Genomic DNA, 22,814 nt, shown 5'->3' with positions numbered 1-22,814 from the left:
TTGTTTGTATTTTGACTGTGGCTGCTGTTGTATGTATTTTTGACTGTGGCTGCTGTTGTATGTATTTTGACTGTGGCTGCTGTGTTTGTATTTTGACTGTGTTGTTGTTGTTTGTATTTTGACTGTAGCTGCTGTTGTTTGTATTTTGACTGTGTCTGCTGGTTGTTTGTATTTTGACTGTGGCTGTTGTTGTTTGTATTTGGACTGTGGCTGCTGTTGTTTTATTTACTGTGGCTGCTGTGTGTTTGTATTTGGACTGTGGCTGCTGTTGTTTTGTATTTTGACTGTGGCTGTTGTGTTTGTATTTTGACTGTGGTTGTTTGGTTTATTTTGACGAGCTGCTGTTGTTTGTATTTTACTGTGCTGCTGTTGTTTGTATTGGACTGTGGTTGTTGTTGTTTGTATTGGACTGTGGCTAATGTGTTTGTATTTTGACTGTTGCTGCTGTTGTTTGTATTTTGACTGTGGCTGCTGTTGTATGTATTTGTACTGTGATGCTGTTGTTTGATTTGACTGTGGCTGCTGTTGTTTTGTATTTTGACTGTGGCTGTTGTTGTTTGTATTTTGACTGTGTTGGTTGTTTTGTTATTTTGACCTGTAGTGGCTGTTGTTTGTATTTTGACTGTGGCTGCTGTTGTTTGTATTTTTGACTGTGGCTGCTGTTGTATTGTTTTTGACTGTGGCTGCTGTTCTTTGTATTTTGACTGTGGATGCTGATGTATGTATTTTGACTGTGGCTGGTGTTGTATGTATTTGTACTGTGCTGCTGATTGTGTCTCCTGTCAGCTGTAACGGCAGTCTAGCTCTTCCTCCTCCTCGGACGGAGAGGCGAGAAGGATCGAGGACCAATGTGCAGCGTGGTAATTTTCCATGATTAATAACACGATAACAAGACACAATACAAAATAACAAACGAACCAACCGTAACAGTCCCGTGTGGACACAACACTGACACAGGAAAAAACCACCCACAATCCCCAATCACAAAACAAGCCACCATATATGATTCTCAATCAGGACACCGTTGACAGCTGCCTCTGATTGAGAACCATATTAGGCTGAACACAGAAACAAACAAACTAGACACACAACATAGAGATGCCCACCCAGCTCACGTCCTGACCAACCATAAAACAAGCAACACACATAGGAACTATGGTCAGGACGTGACATCAGCGGGTGGAGCTGGAGAGCACCAGACTGGTGATCAGTTACCCAGACAGCTAGATGCAGAGAACCCCTCCCTCCCTCAGAGAACCAACCCTATAGGCCTCAACACCTCCTCAGCCTAACTATCTGTCAAAACATCAACTATAATTTATGAACATATATAAGCATTTGTAAGTTTATTTAAATTGTACAATCTATGGGCCATGAATAGTACAACATTACAAACAACTGACAGAAGGTGGAGACGGGAGCACTTGCGTGCAGGTGCTTGTGTTTTCATATGTTTGTGTCTCTCTCCCAGGCCCAGGAGGATGGCTCCCATCAATGTTGACTAGTGTTTCTTCTGGAGGACCACTGGCTGTCTCTATGGTGACAAATATCGCATCAAAACACAAGCCTGACCATAGAAGAAGATACAGGAAACCATGGCAACCCTGACCACCCAGACTAACCCAGACTACCCTGACTACCCAGACCACCCTGACTACCCTGACTACCCTGACTACCCTGACTACCCAGACTACCCTGACTACCCTATACCCTGACACCATGACTACCTGACTACCCTGACTACCCAGACTACCCTGACTACCCAGACCACCCTGACTACCCTGACTACCCTGACTACCCTGACTACCCAGACTACCCTGACTACCCTGACTACCCTGACTACCCAGACCACCCTGCACTGCTTACCCTGACTACCCTGACCTACCCTGACTACCCTGACCACCCTGACCACCCTGACTATCCTGACCACCTGACTACCCTGACCACCCTGACCACCCTGACTATCCTGACCACCCAGACTACCCTGACTACCCTGACTACCCAGACCACCCTCACCACCCTGAGCACCACGCACCGTCCGGATATTACAGAGGGAGGAAGAAGAGGAGGAAGAGGAAGAACAGAATAAGGAATATGAAGATAGAAGAGGAGGAAGCGAAACGTCTCTATTTTTCAAGAGAACAGGAAGCTTGGATAGAATGGGGGTGTTCGGGGGTGTCACGACTTCTGTAGTCCTCTGACACACAGCTCAGACAGAACACTGGACGTACTGTATGAGTTTGTGAAGTGTCAATCAAAGTGAAGAGGAGTGCTCCTCTGATTTCCTTCCCCCTCTCCCTCGGCCTGAGCTGTTTTTGATTTGAACAGCATTTGAATATAGGGCCTGTTCCAGGCAGACTATATTACAGTCGCCTGCCAGATCTCACAATGCCTGGAAAAGTATTTGTGTTTAAGATATCAGTTAACCTGTGATTCCCGACTGCGCAATCGATGATGTGGCACACAACTATTGGTTGCTGCACACAGCTTGACTGCAATATAGTCAGCCTGGAACGCCCTCAGTGTCCATGGGGTGTTCTAACATCCACACCAGACCACTTTAAATGAAACAAGTAGTGTGCTGCTGTGGATTTTGGAACAAGACCCATATCTTCACTTCAGTGAATTTATACTATACATGATGTTCAGTGGACTAATAAATATATGTTCAGTGGACTAATTCAATTCAAGTTGACTAAAGTGACAATATCAGGAGCACAGAATGATTGATTGAGAGCATCAATGTAAAAAGACAATATGTCTGTATCCTCTCAGCATGTGGGGGAGCTGAGTGTACAAATGACTTACTGTTTTATTATGTCAATCAGTTGTATTAATTCATAATAAAATACAATTTAATTAAATCATATGTAGTGTCATTATTAATGTAATGTCATTATTCAGAAAGGCTATGTATAACGGTGTTATAAAAACCAAATACAGTTTTAGCAACATGTTTGGGGAATGAACACCACCCCCAACAGAACTAGTGTTTCTCAAACCTCTCAGGAGGGACCCATCTATCCACTCTCCATATTGTAGCCACCAATGAAGAAATACAAGTAGCCTATGACATATAAGACAGACATTTCTTGTAAAGTCCCTCTCTCTCCTCATGAAGATGTTCACACCTTTCTTAAAGCCCTTCACTGACGTGTTGGTTGCCAGGAAGAGGCATCATGAAGACAGGAAGCCAGCTCTGCAGCACCTTTCAGCCCCTCAGTACATCTAGTTGCTGTCAACCACAGAACTCATACCCTTCTGTTTCATTCTCTTCTTGGACAGTAAGCTCACCTCCCCTCTCTCTCCTCACACTGTAAGTATGCTTGATGATGTCTATCTTTTCATTATTATTTGTTTCTAGTCATCAAACTTCTGCCAGGCATGACAATTTTAAGCTTCTGACAATATTTTGATGTTGTTGTTTTGTTTGTCTGTTAACCTAGACATACGTAATGTAGACTTGCACACAGTTTGTTTGTCTGTTAGCCTAGACATACATAATGTAGACCGACATACAGTGTGTTTGTCTGTTAACCTAGACATACATAATGTAGACCTACACACAGTTTGTTTTTCTGTTAGCCTAGACATACATAATGTAGATGTGTAGTCCACACGAGACGTGTAGTCCACTTGTCATTCTAATCTCCTTTGCATTAGCGTAGCCTCTTCTGTAGCCTGTCAACTATGTGTCTGTCTATCCCTCTTCTCTCCTCTCTGCACAGACCATACAAACGCTTCACACCGCGTGGCCGCCGCCGTTCTAATCCTGTGTGTCCTCAGCGGCGCACGACCCACGGTGGAGTTCCAGGTCTCCGGCAGCCTCTGGAACTGCCGATCTGCGGCCAACAAGGCAGAGTTCATCTCAGCCTATGCGTCCCTCCAGTCCCTCGACTTCTTGGCACTGACGGAAACATGGATTACCACTGACAACACTGCTACTCCTACTGCTCTCGCCTCGTCTGCCCACGTGTTCTCGCACACCCCGAGAGCTTTCTGGTCCGGGGCGGTGGCACTGGGGATCCTCATCTCTCCCAAGTGGACATTCTCTCTTTCTCCCCTGACCCATCTGTCTATCGCCTCCTTTGAATTCCATGCTGTCACAGTTACCAGCCCTTTCAAGCTTACATCCTTATCATTTATCGCCCTCCAGGTTCCCTTGGAGAGTTCATCAATGAGCTTGACGCCCTGATAAGTTCCTTTCCTGAGGATGGCTCACCTCTCACAGTTCTGGTGACTTTAACCTCCCCACGTCTACCTTTAACTCATTCTCTCTCTGCCTCCTTTTTCCACTCCTCTCCTCTTTTGACCTCACCCTCTTCACCTTCCCCCCTACTCACAAGGCAGGCAATACGCTTGACCTCATCTTTACTAGATTCTGTTCTTCCACTAATCTCACTGCAACTCCCCTCCAAGTCTCCGACCACTACCTTGTATCCTTTTCCCTCTCGCTCTCATCTAACACTTCCCACACTGCCCCTACTCGGATGGTTTGCGCGCCGTCCCAACCTTCGCTCTCTCTCCCCCGCTACTCTCTCCTCTTCCATCCTATCATCTCTTCCTCTGCTCAAACCTTCTCCAACCTATCTCCTGATTCTGCCTCCTCAACCCTCCTCTCCTCGCTTTTCTGCATCTTTTGACTCTCTATGTCCCCTATCCTCCAGGCCGGCTCGTCCTCCCCTCCTGCTCCGTGGCTCGACGACTCACTGCGAGCTCACAGAACAGGGCTCCGGGCAGCCGAGCGGAAATGGAGGAAAAACTCGCCTCCCTGCGGACCTGGCATCCTTTCACTCCCTCCTCTCTACTTTCTTCCTCTGTCTCTGTCTGCTGCTAAAGCCACTTTCTACCACTCTAAATTCCAAGCATCTGCCTCTAACCCTAGGAAGCTCTTTGCCACCTTTTCTCCCTCCTGAATCCTCCTCCCCCTCCTCCCCCTCCTCTCCTCTCTGCGGATGACTTCGTCAACCATTTTTGAAAAGAAGGTCGACGACATCCGATCCTCGTTTGCTAAGTCAAACGACACGCTGTTCTGCTCACCACTGCCCTACCCTGTGCTTTGACCTCTTTCTCCCCTCTCTCTCAGATGAAATCTCGCGTCTTGTGACGGCGGCCGCCCAACAACCTGCCCGCTTGACCCTATCCCCTCCTTCTTCTCCAGACCATTTCCGGAGACCTTCTCCCTTACCTCACCTCGCTCATACAACTCATCCTGACCGCTGGCTACGTCCCTTCCGTCTTCAAGAGAGCGAGAGTTGCACCCCTCTCTGAAAAAACCTACACTCGATCCCTCCGATGTCAACAACTACAGACCAGTACCCTTCTTTCTTTTCTCTCCCAAAACTCTTGAACGTGCCGTCCTTGGCCAGCTCTCCTGCATATCTCTCTCAGAATGACCTTCTTGATCCAAAATCAGTCATTTCAAGACTAGTCATTCAACTGAGACTGCTCTTCTCTGTGTCACGGAGGCGCTCCGCACTGCTAAAGCTAACTCTCTCTCCTCTTGCTCTCATCCTTCTAGTCCTATCCGCTGCCTTTGATACTGTGAACCATCAGATCCTCCTCTCCACCCTCTCCGAGTTGCGGCATCTCCGGCGGGCCCACGCTTGGATTGCGTCCTACCTGACAAGTCGCTCCTACAGGTGGCGTGGCGAGAATCTGTCTCCGCACCACGTGCTCTCACCACTGGTGTCCCCCAGGGCTCTGTTCTAGGCCCTCTCCTATTCTCGCTATACACCAAGTCACTTGGCTCTGTCATATCCTCACATGGCCTCTCCTATCATTGCTATGCAGCGACACACAATTAATCTTCTCCTTTCCCCCTCTGATAACCAGGTGGCGAATCGCATCTCTGCATGTCTGGCAGACATATCAGTGTGGATGACGGATCACCACCTCAAACTGAACCTCGGGCAAGACGGAGCTGCTCTTTCCTCCGGGAAGGGACTGCCCGTTCCATGATCTCGCCATCACGGTTGACAACTCCATTGTGTCTCCTTCCCAGAGCGCTAAGAACCTTGCGCGTATCCTGGACAACACCCTGTCGTTCTCAACTCACATCAAGGCGGTGACCCGTTCCTGTAGGTTCATTGCTCTACAACATTCGCAGAGTACGACCCTGCCTCACACAAGAAGCGGCGCAGGTCCTAATCCAGGCACTTGTCATCTCCCGTCTGGATTACTGCAACTCGCTGTTGGCTGGGCTCCCTGCCTGTGCCATTAAACCCCTACAACTCATCCAGAACGCCGCAGCCCGTTTGGTGTTCAACCTTCCAAGTTCTTCTCACGTCACCCCGCCTCCTCCGCTCTCTCCACTGGCTTCCAGTTGAAGCTCGCATCGCTACAAGACCATGGTGCTTGCCTACGGAGCTGTGGGGAACGGCACCTCCGTACCTTCAGGCTCTGATCAGGCCCTACACCCAAACAAGGGCACTGCGTTTCATCCACCTCTGGCCTGCTCGGCGCTCCCTACCTCTGAGGAAGTACAGTTTCCCGCTCAGCCCAGTCAAAACTGTTCGCTGCTCTGGCACCCCAATGGTGGAACAAACTCCCTCCACGACGCCAGGTCAGCGGAGTCAATCACCACCTTCCGGACGACACCTGAAACCCCACCTCTTTAAGGAATACCTAGGATAGGATAAAGTAATCCTCCTAAACCCCCCCCCCCCCCCCTTAAATGAGTTAGATGCACTATTGTAAATGTTGTTCCATTGGATATATCATGAGGTGAATGCACCAATTTGTAAGTCGCTCTGGAATAAGAGCGATCTTCTAACATGACTGAAAGATAGGTAAATGTACAACTGGTAACCTACATACAGTTTGTTTGTCTGTTAACCTAGACATACATAATGTAGACCTACATACAGTTTGTTTGTCTGTTAGCCTAGACATATATAATGTAGACCTACATACAGTGTGTTTGTCTATTAAAACCTCTACCGCTTCTCTCTCCCGGATCCGGGATCCTCCTCATCAAAAAAGCTGACTAGCATAGCCTAGCCTAACGGGACAGGGATATCATATAATATAATTTATGAAATCACAAATCCAATACAGCAAATGAAAGATAAACATCTTGTGAATCCAGCCATCATTTCCGATTTTTAAAATGTTTTACAGCGAAACACAATATGTATTTCTATTAGCTAACCACAATAGCCAAACACACAACCGCATATTTTCACCATGTTTCTACCGCATAGGTAGCTTTCACAAAACCGACAAAATAGAGATATAATTAGTCACTAACCAAGAAACAACTTCATCAGATGACAGTCTTATAACATGGTATACAATAAATCTATGTTTTGTTCGAAAATGTGCATATTTGAGGTATAAATCATAGTTTTACATCGCAGCTACCATCAAAAATATCACCAAAGCAGCCAGAATAATTACAGAGAGCAACGTGAAATACATAAATACTCATCATAAAACATTTATGAAAAATTCATGGTGTACATCAAATGAAAGATAAACATCTTGTGAATCCAGCCAATATTTCCGATTTTTTAAGTGTTTTACAGCGAAAACACAATATAGAATTATATTAGCTTACCACAATAGCCAAACACACAAATGCATTTATTCKCCGCAAAGATAGCATTCGCAAAAACCAGCAAAAMATATAAAATTAATCACTAACCTTGAACAACTTCWTCAGATGACAGTCTTATAACATCAGGTTATACAATACACTTATGTTTTGTTCGAAAATGTGCATATTTATAGCTACAAATCCTGGTTATACATTGTGAATACGTAGCATCGATTCCCCAGAATGTCCGGAGATATTTTGGACACTCACCTAATCTGACCAAAGAACTCATCATAAACTTTACATAAAAATACTTGTTGTATGGCAAATGAAAGATACACTGGTTCTTAATGCAACCGCCGTGTTAGATTTTTAAAAATAACTTTACCATAACAAACAGCTTGTGTTATTGCGAGACAGCGCTCGCCAAAACGGCGGAGAATAGGAATCAACATTTTCCACAGAAATACGAAATAACATCCTAAATTGTTCTTACTTTTGCTGAGCTTCCATCAGAATGTTGTACAAGGAGTCCTTGGTGCAGAATAAATCGTTGTTTGGTTTTAGAACGTCCTTTTCTTCTGTCGAATTCGCGCCACAATGCTAGCCAAGCTTGATAACGTTCCCATCTTCTCTCGATGCAAAGAACGGAAAACTCCAAAAGTCCCAATAAATGTTGAATAAACTGATAAAACTCGGTTGAAAAAACCTACTTTACGATGTTATTATCACATGTATCAAATAAAATCAGAGCCGGAGATATTCGCTGTGTAAACCGACCGCTTATCAGAAGACAATATCGAGGTACTTCGCGCGCCTTGGTAGACAAAGGAAATTCCTGACCTGCCACTCCAAAAGCTCTTGTTCGACCTCAGATCAAGCTAGACACCCCATTCCACTGCGTATGCAGTGCATGCATATCCATAATTATAAGGCAATTGAATAGGCAGGCCCTGAAACAGAGCCTCGTTTTCAGATTTTTCACTTCCTGCATGGAAGTTTGCTGCAAAATGAGTTCTGTTTTACTCACAGACATAATTCAAACAGTTTTAGAAACTTCTGAGTGTTTTCTATCCAATAGTAATAATAATATGCATATTGTATGATCTAGAAAAGAGTACGAGGCCATTTCGTTTGGGCATGATTTTTTCCCAAAGTGAAAACAGCGCCCCCTATTAAGAAGAAGTTAACCTAGACATTCATAATGTAGACCTACACACAGTTTGTTTGTCTGTTAGCCTAGATATATATAATGTAGACCTACATACAGTTTGTTTGCCTGTTAACCTAGACATACATAATGTAGACCAGCAGTACATAGTGTGTTTGTCTGTTATCCTAGACATACATAATGTAGACCTACCTACATACAGTTTGTTTGCCTGTTAACCTAGACATACATAATGTAGACCTACACACAGTTTGTTTGTCTGTTAGCCTAGACATACATAATGTAGACCTACACACAGTTCGTTTGTCTGTTAACCTAGACATACATAATGTAGACCTACATACAGTTTGTTTGCCTGTTAACCTAGACTGTAACGGTTGTTCTCCTCCTCGTCTGAGGAGGAGCATGGATCGGACCAAAATGCAGCTTGTGTGGAATACATGATGAATTTATTTAAACAAGACGAACATGAAACACACTTGATAAATTACAAAATAACAAAATGACGTAGACCGACCTGAACATGAGAACTTACAGAACACGAAGAACGCACAAACAGGAACAGACTAAAACAAATGAAACAGTCCCGTGTGGTACATACACTGACAATCACCCACAAACAAACGGTGTGAACAGCCTACCTTAATATGGTTCTCAATCAGAGGAAACGTCAAACACCTGCCCCTGCCCCACCTGCCCCAGCTCATGACTGGAAGGCAGCTCATGACTGGAGGACAGCTCGTGACTGGACGGCAGCTCGTGACTGGACGGCAGCTCATGACTGGACGGCAGCTCATGACTGGAAGGCAGCTTATGACTGGAGGCCAGCTCATGACTGGCGGGCGGCTCTGGCAACTCCTGACTGGCGGGCGGCTCTGGCAGCTCCTGACTGACAGGCGGCTCTGGCAGCTCCTGACTGGCTGGCGGCTCTGGCAGCTCCTGACTGGCTGGCGGCTCTGGCAGCTCCTGATGGCTGGCGGCTCTGGCAGCTCCTGACTGACGGACGGCTCTAGCGGCTCCTGACTGACGGACGGCTCTAATGGCTCGGGACAGACGGGCGGCTCTGACGGCTCGGGACAGACGGGCGGCTCTCAGATGACGCTGGGCAGGATGGCAGTGCAGACGGCGCTGGGCAGGCAGGCAGTGCAGACGGCGCTGGGCAGGCAGGCAGTGCAGACGGCGCTGGGCAGGCAGGCAGCTCAGACGGCGCTGGGCAGGCAGGCAGCTCAGACGGCGCTGGGCAGGCAGGCAGCTCAAACGGCGCTGGTCTGGCAGGCAGTGCAGACGGCGCTGGGCAGGCAGGCAGTGCAGGCAGCGTTGGACAGACGGCCGACTCTGACCTGCTGAGGCGCACAGTAGGCCTGGTGCGTGGTACCGGCACTGGAGGTACTGGGTTGGAGACACGCACCATAGGGAGAGTGCGTGGAGGAGGAACAGGGCTCTGGAGACGCACTGGAAGCCTGGTGCGTGGTGTAGGCACTGGTGGTACTGGGCTGGGGCGGGAAGGTGGCGCCGGATATACCGGACCGTGAAGGCGTACAGGAGCTCTTAAGCACCGAGCCTGCCCAACCTTACCTGGTTTAATGCTCCCCGTAGCCAGGCCAGTGCGGCGAGGTGGAATAGCCCGCACTGGGCTGTGCTGGCGAACCGGGGACACCATACGTAAGGCTGGTGCCATGTACACCGGCCCGAGGAGACGCACTGGAGACCAGATGTGTTGAGCCGGCTTCATGGCACCTGGCTCGATGCCCACTCTAGCCCGGCCGATACCTGGAGCTGGAATGTACCGCACCGGGCTAAGCACACGTACAGGAGACTCCGTGCGCTCTTCCGCACAACACGGTGTCTGCCCGTACTCTCGCTCTCCACGGTAAGATCGGGAAGTTGGCGCAGGTCTCCTACCTGACTTCGCCACACTCCCCTTTAGCCTCCCCCCCAAGAAATTTTTGGGTGAGCCTCTCAGGCTTCCTCGCTAGCCGCGTACCTTCATAACGCCGGTTCCTCTCTCCGGTTGCCTCTGCTCTCCTAACTGCCTCCAGCTGTTCCCATGGGAGGCGATCTTTTCCAGCCAGGATCTCCTCCCATGTGTAGCAACCCTTGCCGTCCAAAACGTCATCCCATGTCCATTCCTCCTTCTTGCGCTCCTGCTGCTTTTTCCACCGCTGCTTGGTCCTTGGTTGGTGGGTGATTCTGTAACGGTTGTTCTCCTCCTCGTCTGAGGAGGATCATGGATCGGACCAAAACACAGCTTGTGTGGAATACATGATGAATTTATTTAAACAAGACGAACACGAAACACACTTGATAAATTACAAATTAACAAAACGACGTAGCCCGACCTGAACATGAGAACTTACAGAACACGAAGAACGCACGAACAGGAACAGACTAAAACAAACGAAACAGTCCCGTGTGATACATACACTGACACGGAAGACAATCACCCACAAACAAACGGTGTGAACAGCCTACCTTAATATGGTTCTCAATCAGAGGAAACGTCAAACACCTGCCCCTGATTGAGAACCATATAAGGCTAATTAACAATGAACCTATACATAGATACACATAACATAGAATGCCCACCCCAACTCACGCCCTGACCATACTAAACAAAGACAAAATAAAGGAAATCAGGTCAGGAACGTGACATAGACATACATAATGTAGACCTACAGTACATACAGTGTGTTTGTCTGTTATCCTAGACATACATAATGTAGAAAATTTGAGTGTGAATTATGCTTTGCATGTGAATCTATGCGTAAGATATTTGGATGGTGTTTCATGTATTTGGGTTAATATTTTACATGCATTTGTAAGTGCAGAAAAACACTGTCTTTTGTGACAGCATGGGCAGCGCCATTGAGGGCTGTCTCCATTTTAAAGTAGGTAATTTCCTCTTTTTCGTCTTCGGTGAGTTTAATGACGTGGTTTCAAGTATAAGACTTGTGCATGCTATTTTGAGGCCTCTGAGAAGCAAATAGATTTGTTGGGGAGACTTTTTTGTAAGAGTGACAGTAAGAGTAAGAGTGATGGAGTTGATACTTCATAAGAGCTCTAGGAGTAGTATGAACATGAGGCACAGTATGGTGGGTTGTGTTTAGGAGTAGTATTAACATGAGACACAGTGATGGTGGGTTGTGTTTAGGAGTAGTATTAACATGAGACACAGTGATGGTGGGTTGTGTTTTAGAGTAGTATTAACATGAGACACAGTGATGGTGGGGTTGTGGTTTAGGAGTAGTATTAACATGAGAAACAGTGATGGTGGGTTGTGTTTAGGAGTAGTATTAACATGAGACACAGTGATGGTGGGTTGTGTTTAGGAGTAGTATTAACAAGAGACAGTGATGGTGGGTGTGTTGAGTAGTATTAACATGAGACACAGTGATGGTGGGTTGTGTTTAGGAGTAGTATGAACATGAGGCACAGTGATGGTGGGTTGTGTTTAGGAGTAGTTATACATGAGACACAGTGATGGTGGGTTGTGTTTAGGAGTAGTATTAACATGAGACACAGTGATGGTGGGTTGTGTTTTAGGAGTAGTATTAACATGAGACACAGTGATGGTGGGTTGTGTTTAGGAGTAGTATTAACAAGAGACACAGTGATGGTGGGTTGTGTTTGGAAGTTATTAACATGAGACACAGTGATGGTGGGTTGTGTTTAGGAGTAGTATTAACATGAGACACAGTGATGGTGGGTTGTGTTTAGGAGTAGTATTACATGAGAACAGTGATGGTGGTTGTGTTTAGGAGTAGTATTAACATGAGACACAGTGATGGTGGGTGTGTTTAGGAGTAGTATTAACATGAGACACAGTGACGGTGGTTTAGGAGTAGTATTAACATGAGACACAGTGATGGTGGTTGTGTTTAGGAGTAGTATTAACATGAGACACGGGATGGTGGGTTGTGTTAGGGTAGTATTAACATGAGACAGTGATGGTGGGTTGTGTTTAGGAGTAGTATTAACATGAGACACAGTGATGGTGGGTTGTGTTAGGGTAGTATTAACATGAGACACACAGTGAGGGTGGGTTGTGTTTAGGAGTAGTATTAACATGAGACACAGTGATGGTGGGTTGTGTTTAGGAGTAGTATTACATGAGACACAGTGATGGTGGGTTGTGTTTAGAAGTAGTATTAACATGAGACAGTGATGGTGGGTTGTGTTAGGAGTAGTATTAACATGAGACACGGTGATGGTGGTTGTGTATAGGAGTAGTATTAACATGAGACAGTGATGGTGGTTGTGTTTAGGAGTAGTTTAAACATGAGACACAGTGATGGTGGGTTGTGTTTAGGTGTAGTATTAAAACCTGTTATGGCTGCAGCCCGACGCCGGTACACCTATGACACATCCAGCTCAAGTGCAGGGCGCGAAATTCAAAATCTATTTTTTTAAAATATTTAACTTTCACACATTAACAGTCCAATACAGCATTTGAAAGATAAACATCTTGTCAATCCAGCCAACATGTCCATTTTTTTTAATGTTTTACGAGAAAACACCACATATATTTATATGTTAGCTCACCACCAAATAAAAAAAGAGGACAGACTTTTTTCACAGCACAAGTAGGATGCAAGTGCATGCACAAGCCACCTTTCTAACCTAGAACCAACCTAAATAACCTAGAAAAAACTACCTCAGATGACAGTCCTATAACATGTTACACAATAAATCTATGTTTTGTTAACAAGTGCATATTTTAGAAAATCAGTTTTACATTACTGCTACCATCATAGCTACAGTCAGAAATTGCACGGAGTAGCCAGAGAAAATACAACACCAACGTCAACTACTAATTACACATCATAAAACATTTCAGAAAAATATATGGTGGATAGCTAATGAAGACAAAAGATGTTGTGAATAGAGCCAATATTTCCGATTTTTGAAGTGTTTTACAGCGAAACACAAAATATATCGTTATATTAGCTTACTACAATAGCTAGCACACAGCAGCATTGATTCTAGTCAATACCGGTAGCCGATAGCACAGTTCGACAGATATATGAAAAAGCATCCCAAATTGGGTCCTTATCTTTGTTGATCTTCCATCAGAATGTTCTCCAAGGGGTCCTTTGTTCAGAACCGTCTTTATTTGGATCCAGAAKGAACGATTTCCCTCTTGAATTAGCAAGCACACTGGCCGTGCGGCGCTAACCTCTCCMTCTTGACAAAATTCTTGCGTCGCATCACGTCTAAAGTCCAGAATAAATTTCAATAATATAATTAAACTATATTMAAAAAACATACTTTAGGATGATATTGTGACATGTATCAAATAAAATCGAAGCCYGAGATCATATTCACCTTTAACAAGGGTTTTCCAGGAGCCGAGTCCAGGTCCWACTTCGCGCCCAGYAAAAAAAATAAAGTGCGCAKKTCTCACTCCAAGAGGTTGTGTTCAATCCCAGGACGAGATAATCAAGTCATTTCTGCTCTCACTTCCGCATGACACCCAGGGGAAGGCGTATGACGTGTTTCTACAGTCCTAAGTGACATGACCTTTTATAGACAAGCTCTTGAAGAGAGACATCGATTTTGGAAATCTCACTTCCGGATAGGAAATGGGCTGTAAAAAGAGTTCTGTTCCACTTAGAGAAATAATTAAAACGGTTTTAGAAACTAGAGACTGTTTTCTATCCAATAGTAATAATATATGCATATTGTACGAGCAAAAATTGAGTAAGAGGCCGTTTGAAAATGGGCACATATTTTCCAGTTTTTCAATACGCCCCCTGCAGCCATAACAAGTTAACATGAGACACAGTGAGGGTGGGTTGTGTTTAGGAGTAGTATTAACATGAGACAGTGATGGTGGGTTGTGTTTAGGAGTAGTATTAACATGAGACACAGTGGTGGTGGGTTGTGTTTAGGAGTAGTATTAACATGAGACACAGTGATTGTGGGTTGTGTTTAGGAGTAGTATTAACATGAGACACAGTGATGGTGGGTTGTGTTTAGGAGTAGTATTAACATGAGACACAGTGTTGTGGGTTCTTTGGTTTAGATAAACACAATCACTTTCCTGTTCTCCTTTCCTGTCTGTCCTCTGACAGGCCTCCTGAATCATATCAGGAATCTATATATGCACATTAGACTTTATAGAATATGGTCCTCTGTAGCTCAGTTGGTAGAACATGGCACCTGCAACGTGATGGGTTTGGTTCCCGGGACCACCCGTATCTTAAACATATGCACAAAGACTGTACATTGCTTTTGATAACTAAATTTATGGACAGCCGGCTATGGTGATGTTCAATCATGCCTCTCCTTGATTCAGCTACGACCAGTACTGTACAACAGAAGAGGCAGGAATATAGGAGGATGGACTCATTATAATGGTTGGAATGACGGGAACACCATTCATTTTATTCCCATTACTTCCCAAATGAATAAGGACATCAGGACTGGAGGCTGCAGTAATGTTGAGATGCCAGTAGGGAGAACTCTAGTCTAGAACACTGCAGTAATGTTGAGATGCCAGTAGCGAGAGCTCTAGTCTAGAACACTGCAGTAATGTTGAGATGCCAGTAGGAGAGCTCTAGTCTAGAACACTGCAGTAACGTTGAGATGCCAGTAGGGAGAACTCTAGTCTAGAACACTGCAGTAATGTTGAGATGCCAGTAGGGAGAGCTCTAGTCTAGAACACTGCAGTAATGTTGAGATGCCAGTAGGGAGAGCTCTAGTCTAGAACACGCTGCAGTAATGTTGAGATGCCAGTAAGGAGAAACTCTAGTCTAGAACACTGCAGTAATGTTGAGATGCCAGGTAGGGAGAACTCTAGTCTAGAACACTGCGAACCTTCAGTAACTACTTCGATATAGCTGATAGGAGTGATGGTTTATGGGTGTATAATGGAATGGGTTCTTAATTGAATGACATCATGGAACTTTGACCTGTATATACAGAACTCAGAAGGGCAAGGTAGCTCATTCAAATGTTAACGTTATAAATAGTTTAGTCAACACATTGTTTACATGGTTCTGTATGTAGTATAAAATACCACATTGGAAATTGACAATTTTTTAAATAAAAATAAATATATCCCAGACTTGTCTTTTTCACAATCTGTTCAAATACAGTAACAGCCCTTTTCTGACGTTGTTGTCTGGTTGTCGTGGATGTTAATGTCTGAACAGGAATGTACAGTTCTGCATCAGCTACTTGTGTTTCTGACTGCTTTTATAATGTTTCAACACTTACTTCTTGTTTTCACTCACTACTAGTCAGTTGACTCATTGTACAAGACCTCTCCCCTTCACTTCACTCTGTAAGTACTCTTGACAATATCTTGAAATATAGTTTTTGGTTATTTTGTATTAGTCATAAGTCATATACTTGAGGGTAATGTATCCTTAGTTCTTGTTATGTTTTGAGCTGTGTTTTGGTTGTTACATCAGGGCCAGTATATTCATTATGTGTCTCCCCCGCATGGGTGAGTGTGTGTGTGACACAGTGGATATTATCTGAGGGCCCTCAGGACCAGACTGATAGGGAGTAGGGTGACATCTATACTGTGTAGGATGTGTGTTTTAACTTTTCTACATCCATAACAACCAGCTCTCTAGACTTGATACAGACTCCATGGCCTTATGGGCCTTCCCTAGAGAATGGTGTGTGTGTGTGTGTGTGTGTGTGTGTGTGTGTGTGTGTGTGTGTTGTGTGATGTGTGTGTGGTGTGTGTTGTTGTGTGTGTGTGTGTGTGTTGTGTGTGTGTGTGTGGGTGTGTGTGTGTGTGTTGGTGTGTGTGTGTTGTGTGTTGTGTGTGTGTGTTGTGTGTGTGTGTGCTGTGTGTGTGTGTGTGTCACTGGCTGTTTATCCTCACAGTTTGGGGGATAGGAGCTGTCATTGAACCGGTGGTCAGTCTTTAGGCTGCTATACAGCTTGACGGACCGTAGAGGTTGAACATATATCCTCCTATATTTGGGTTCTGTAAATAAACAGCCTCCACAAAGTCAATGTCGAAATATGTGTTTATAGTACTACAGATCTGTTCAATAAGTGGTTGTTGTGTTGATAATGATGATGATGATGTTATGGAGTTAATCACCAGCCATAGAGTGAGTTGTTGTTTATGTTTCTAAGCCTTGCAGGGTGGGAGATGCAACAATGGCCTTGAGAACAGCAGGAAGTGTGTTGGTGGTCTTTCTCTGGTCTGTAGCAGGTATGGTCTCATTCTTATCTTTTAGTTGCCCTGTTTTTCAACTTCCAAACATGTCTAAAAGGTTAAGAGTCATAATGATGTTCTGTTTGTCATATCTTCTTTAGGTGTCCTTTGTCCAAAAGAATCGTTGCTAGGTTGGAGAACGTTGTCTTCAGAGTTGCAATTAGCAGTAAACTTTAGCACGAAAGAGAGAGATACCCAAGTTCCTACAGCGCCAAGGAAATAATTACCCGAAAATCGCAATATACTGACATAAACTGAAATAATTTGGTTCAAAATAACAAGATTATGATGTCTTTTAAAGCCTATATCGAATAAAAACATGACCGGAATTATCTAAGGAGCTAAAACCAGAAGCTTCTACAACGACATGCCAAGGTCCTCTTTGCGCCCGAGCGAAGATCCAAAAAGAACGGCCACCGTGATTCCAATCAATTTATAACCTTTGAACTACGCAGAAAGTCCATTTCAAGTCTCCCTATTCGCTGACACCAGGGGAAGGCGTATGCAGTGCATCTCAACCAATAGAGGCAGGCAAATTAATACACAGGTCTCAGAACAGCCAGTAAAATTCTGCATTCTGACATACACATAGGGAAAATTGCTCTAAGTCGAGTTTCTGTTTCACCCACAGATATAATTCAAAACGGCTTTTAGAAACTAGAGAGTGTTTTTCTATCCAATAGTAATAATAATATGCATATTGTACGAGCAAGAATTGAGTACGAGGCAGTTTAATTTGGAAACGAAATTTGGACTATGTCGAAATGGCACTCCCTAGTGGCAAAGAAGTTTTAATATCATTTAATAAATGTTGTGTTGTGTGACTGTGTGTTTCAGTTGTACTGGGTCAGGATGGCTGGAGTGTGACTTACACCACTCAGAGTATCTGTGCCTTGGAAGGGTCAACAGTGGAGCTGACCTGCTCTTACCACATATCCCAGTGGTCATAAAGTCACATCAACCCTTCTGTTCACTGAAATTGAGACTGAAGAGATAGGTCAGGACCCACAGTATGCAGGTCATCTGGAGTATCATGGGGATAAGAAGAAAGACTGTACCCTGAGAATCACAGACCTGAGGAGAGAGAGACTCAGCTACGTACTGGTCAGACTATTAACAGATCAGGAAGGAGGCACATATACTGGCAAACTTGGAGTGACTTTGTCTGTCACAGGTACAGTAAAAAAGTGTTTTTCTGTTCAATTCCAATTTAGTTTCGTTGTATGTATAAATAGTCCTGTATAACATAGGATTTCTTCCATCTTTGTATTAGAGTGATAAGTCAGTGATAAAGGGATTTACAGTGATATTGTTTATTCTCCAGGTCTTCAGGTGAAGGTGACTGGTGGACATCAGGATAAGACACTGACCTGTATCACCAGCTGTACTCTGACTGACAACCCCACCTACATCTGGTACAAGAATGGACAACATCTAGATGAGAGCACCTCCCCCCAGTACAAAGACTCAGTCTCCAGTAACTATGAAGACAGTTACTCCTGTGCTGTAAAAGGCCATGAGGATCTCCACTCTCCTGCAGTGTGTGAGTGTGAATTTAATACATTATACTGTGTGTTGGTTTCACTTTGTCATTAGAGAACTTTTAGCATTTCTAGAAAGAACTGAGAATATACTCCAGTTGTCCTCTTGTTATGTCACTGTGTTTCAGGTGTTCAGGGTCAGAGCTGCAACAGAGTGACTTACACCAAGAGGAGAATCTGTGTCTTGAAGGGGTCAACAGTGGACATATCCTGTACTTATTTTGGTTATTATTACACCACATCAACATTCTGGTTTAGAAGTGATAAGTCGACCCCTGATGACCTAACCACAGACCCAGGGTATGCAGGTCGTGTGAAGTACACTGGAACATACGAAGGTCCCTTCACCCTGAGAATCACAGATCTGAGAGAGGAGGACTCAGATGAGTATCGCTTCACGTTTAAAATTCACAACTTTGAATGGGGTCATAGTTTCCCAGGAACAATTCTGACTGTCACAGGTAATACTACACTGTATGATACAACTGTAAATCATAATGAATTACAGGATAAATAAATTAACCATCCTGTTAACACAGAGGTGTATGTGGTTTTATACATATTGTTTCAGGTCTGCAGGTGAAGGTGACTCCTGCTGCAGAGGGACAGAAGACACTGACCTGTAGCACCACATGTACTCTGACTGACAACTCCACCTATATCTGGTACAAGAACGGACAACGTCTTGATGAGCCCACTTCCCAACAATACTCTAGTAATACCCTAGTAGTGTTGGGTCATTCTGTGGACAGTTACTCCTGTGCTGTAGAACACCATGAGGCCCTCCACTCTCCTGCAGTGTGTGAGTATGAATGAAACTACTATTCAACTTAGAAATTATCAATCATTTAATATCAATGAGAAGAGTATTACTGCTTTATCTATCAATATTCATCATTACATAGAAATTACACACAATGTCATAGATGTATGCATGTCTATAGTTAGAATGTMCAGTACCTCAAACACTTGAAGAATAGTTTAGTAGACACTCKYGTCCTAKAGTATRTCCTAATGTATTAWTGTTCATGTTTTGTGTAAGTGATAGTTTTAGATAGTTATCTGACTTTAGAAATAATTTATTTTTGACATGACGTCATTTGAGGTAGTATACTACAGTCCTGACCCTCTGACATATTATCCTTTACTAGATGCTCCAAAGAACACCTCAGTGTCAGTCAGTCCCTCTGGTGAAATAGTGGAGGGCAGTTCAGTGACTCTGACCTGCAGCAGTGATGCCAACCCACCTGTGGACAAATACACCTGGTACAAGAAGAATGTAMCCTCACCAAAAGCATCAYGACAGAGTTACAGCATCACTAACATCAGCTCTGAGGACAGAGGAGAATARTACTGTGAGGCCCAGAATGGAAGAGGATCTATGAACTCTACAGCTCTGATGATCATTGTAGCAGGTAAAGTTKCATCTTCAATACTTCAATACAAAAMMATGTTCAATGAGAAATMATGTTTCAAAGTAATCTTCTTCTAGTTTGCCTTCTGGCACTTTGGTTTATAGCTATACATAGGCTTCTATATACAAGTATTGCATTAATGTCCTGTATTGCTGTATATTCATTTTCACTTCATAATAACATGTACTCATATCATCCATTTGATCTTTTAGGGAAACAGACCTCAGTTCTGACTGCAGCTGTAGGAATCATAGTGGTTGTTCTGGTTCTCATCCTCTGTTTCTCTGGAATCATGTGGTTCAGGTGAGTGAAGAAGGGAACATTGATATTTGTATTATTCTTTCACCTMTGACCTCTGATTTGTTATWAASTTAATTCATTCATAAATGTATTTATTGGCCCAACGCCCTTAACTGCTAAACTGTATTAGTGACATATCAACTTCCACTAGAGGTCAGTAGAGAGCAGAACTCACTCTGTCCCTCTTTACAGGAGATCCACAGGAGGAAGTGATGCTACAACAGACACACAGGTGATTATATCCGTTATCAGTTACCCCCCCGTGTAGTGCTAGYGCAAAAAACTAAACGTGCACCCAGGGGGAATTCCGAGTTTGGGAAACCTGAGTTACAACTTCATTTTCATTAATTTACTGTGTCACGACAGTCTCTTTCATATTATTTTCATTGTTACCTCTCTCTCTCTCTCTCTCTCTCTCTCCACAGAGTGTCCGTCCTGACTGTAACAGTGACACGTACACAGGTCTGAACATGAGGACCATGTCCCCTGACTACGACACTCTGGCTGTAAGTCTCTTATAATTAATTTTGATTGTTTGTGAGTGTGTTTCTGTTTTATACTTGGATGTGTTTAGAAAAAATGATGGAAAGACTGGTGTTTCCAAGAACACATGCATTTCCTCTCTCTCTTTCCCTCTCTCCATCTCTCTACCACTCTCTCTATATCTTTCCCTCTCTCTCTCTCTTTCTGACCACAGAATGTCCATCCTGACCCTAACAGTGACCCCAACAGTGACATGTACACACCTCTGAACATGAAGACCAGGTCACCAGAGTATGACACCCTGGCAGTAAGTGTGTTTGTGTGTCCATAAACATTTTAGTGGGAGTGTAAATTGCTAATTCAGTGTCTTCTTTCAGAATGTGAGGGGACCCTCACACTGAAGAGAAACACCACAGAACCTGCACTGAAGAGAATCACCACAGAACCTGCACTGAAGAGAATCACCACAGAACCTGCACTGAAGAGAACCACCACAGAACCTGGACTGAAGAAAAGTACCTCAGAACATCAACTGAAGAGAATCACCACAGAAGCTGGACTGAAGAGAACCACCACAGAAGCTGGACTGAAGAGCTACAGTTCCAATCCAAAAATAGGCCTCACACCTCTATTCTCTTGCTATCATATATAGATGGTTTTCCAGACCAAGAACTTTAACTTTTGAGTAAATGCTGGAATAGATTTTTTTCTTTTCTTATAATGATACTTATATTGATGATAAATAGGATGGGTTATGCTTCTGCTTTTTTTCAATGGGATTTTTCCATTTCCATATTTTTCTTGTGTACTAATCTGTTTACTATCTATAGTTTAAGATTACATTTCTGATATTTTCCTATGGGATTTTGCCATTTAGGGATTTATAACATCAATAGTCCTACTTTCCTCAGCAACTAATATGGATAATAAGACCTTTTTAATATTTTTAGCTTTTGGGCCAAGTTTCTCCTGATGTGTTTAATGATGATTTACTTTGTATTGCTGTCAGACATGATTCTCCATTTTATGTTTTATAATTTATAATACTATATTGGTTTTTTTTATATAAAAAAATGGAATCAGTACATTACATACATTTAAGCATTTGCAGTTTTTTACATTTTGTAATTGTATATTACATAATGCTATATTGTTCAGTGTCATGATATCACTTGTTTTGTCGTCACATTTTTCATTATTACATATTTTATATACGTTAAATACATGTTTACCTTTGCAGTTTTTACAGTGTGTTTTAGTGTCAATACAGTATAAGCATCATGTTGTAAATAAAATCAGCATTTAAGACAATAAATACACAGATAATTTAATCAACTAATAATACATTGATTCATAACTATTTCCACTCTGCTCTTGTTTCTTGTTTTTCTGCCTATTAGACACATGATGGCGGCATTGAATCATTTAACCATGAGTGGCGAGGCCAGCGTTTCCTCAACTCAGTCCTGGTGACCGCAAGGGGTGAATGTTTTAGTTTTTGCCCAAGCACTACACAGCTGATTCACATAATCAAATATTGATGACGAGTTGATTACTCAAACACAGAGGCAGTGTTACTTAGTTGTCTTATTAACCTTAGACATATTATTTATATTTATTGAAATGACCCTAGTTTAACCCTTTGTGTGCTCCTCCAGTGAAGGGTATTCAGCTGTAGAAGCACGGCCAGTATTTATTTTCACAAAAACTACCGTTTTAGGTCTACAGTAGCCTCAACAGCACTCTGTAGGGTAGCACCATGGTGTAGCCGGAGGACAGCTAGTTTCCGTCCTCCTCTGGGTACAATGACTTCAATACAAAACCTAGGAGGCTCATGGTTCTAAACCAATCCATTGACTTACACAGTAATTATGACAACTTCCGGAGGACGTCCTCCAACCTATCAGAGCTCTTACAGCATGAACTGACATATTGTCCGACCAATCAAAGTATCAGATATTTAATCTAGTTCTGAAAGCATAAGCTACAGCCAGCTAGCACTGCAGTGCATAAAATGTGGTGAATAGTTGACTCAAAGAGAAAGACAATAGTTGAACAGTTTTGAACAAATTCATTTCTTTAAAAATGAAGGAGAAACAAGAGAGGGGGAGAGAGCTAGCAAACTCTATTTTTATTTATTTTTTCACTTTCACTTTCACTTACTTAGCCAGCATCTAAT

The 22,814-nt window shown here is 43.5% G+C and overlaps 1 pseudogene; it reads left to right on the top strand.

Moving 5' to 3' along the window:
* The first annotated feature begins 16,160 nt into the window (after positions 1 to 16,160).
* Positions 16,161 to 21,537, top strand: LOC112076336 (B-cell receptor CD22-like; annotated as a pseudogene).
* Positions 21,538 to 22,814: the final 1,277 nt, after the last annotated feature.

This window comes from Salvelinus sp. IW2-2015, unplaced genomic scaffold, assembly GCF_002910315.2.
Source record: "Salvelinus sp. IW2-2015 unplaced genomic scaffold, ASM291031v2 Un_scaffold3696, whole genome shotgun sequence".
NCBI lineage: Eukaryota > Metazoa > Chordata > Actinopteri > Salmoniformes > Salmonidae > Salvelinus > Salvelinus sp. IW2-2015.
The sequence above is the reverse complement of the archived record's forward strand: the minus strand, read 5'-3'. Positions and strand labels throughout refer to the sequence as shown.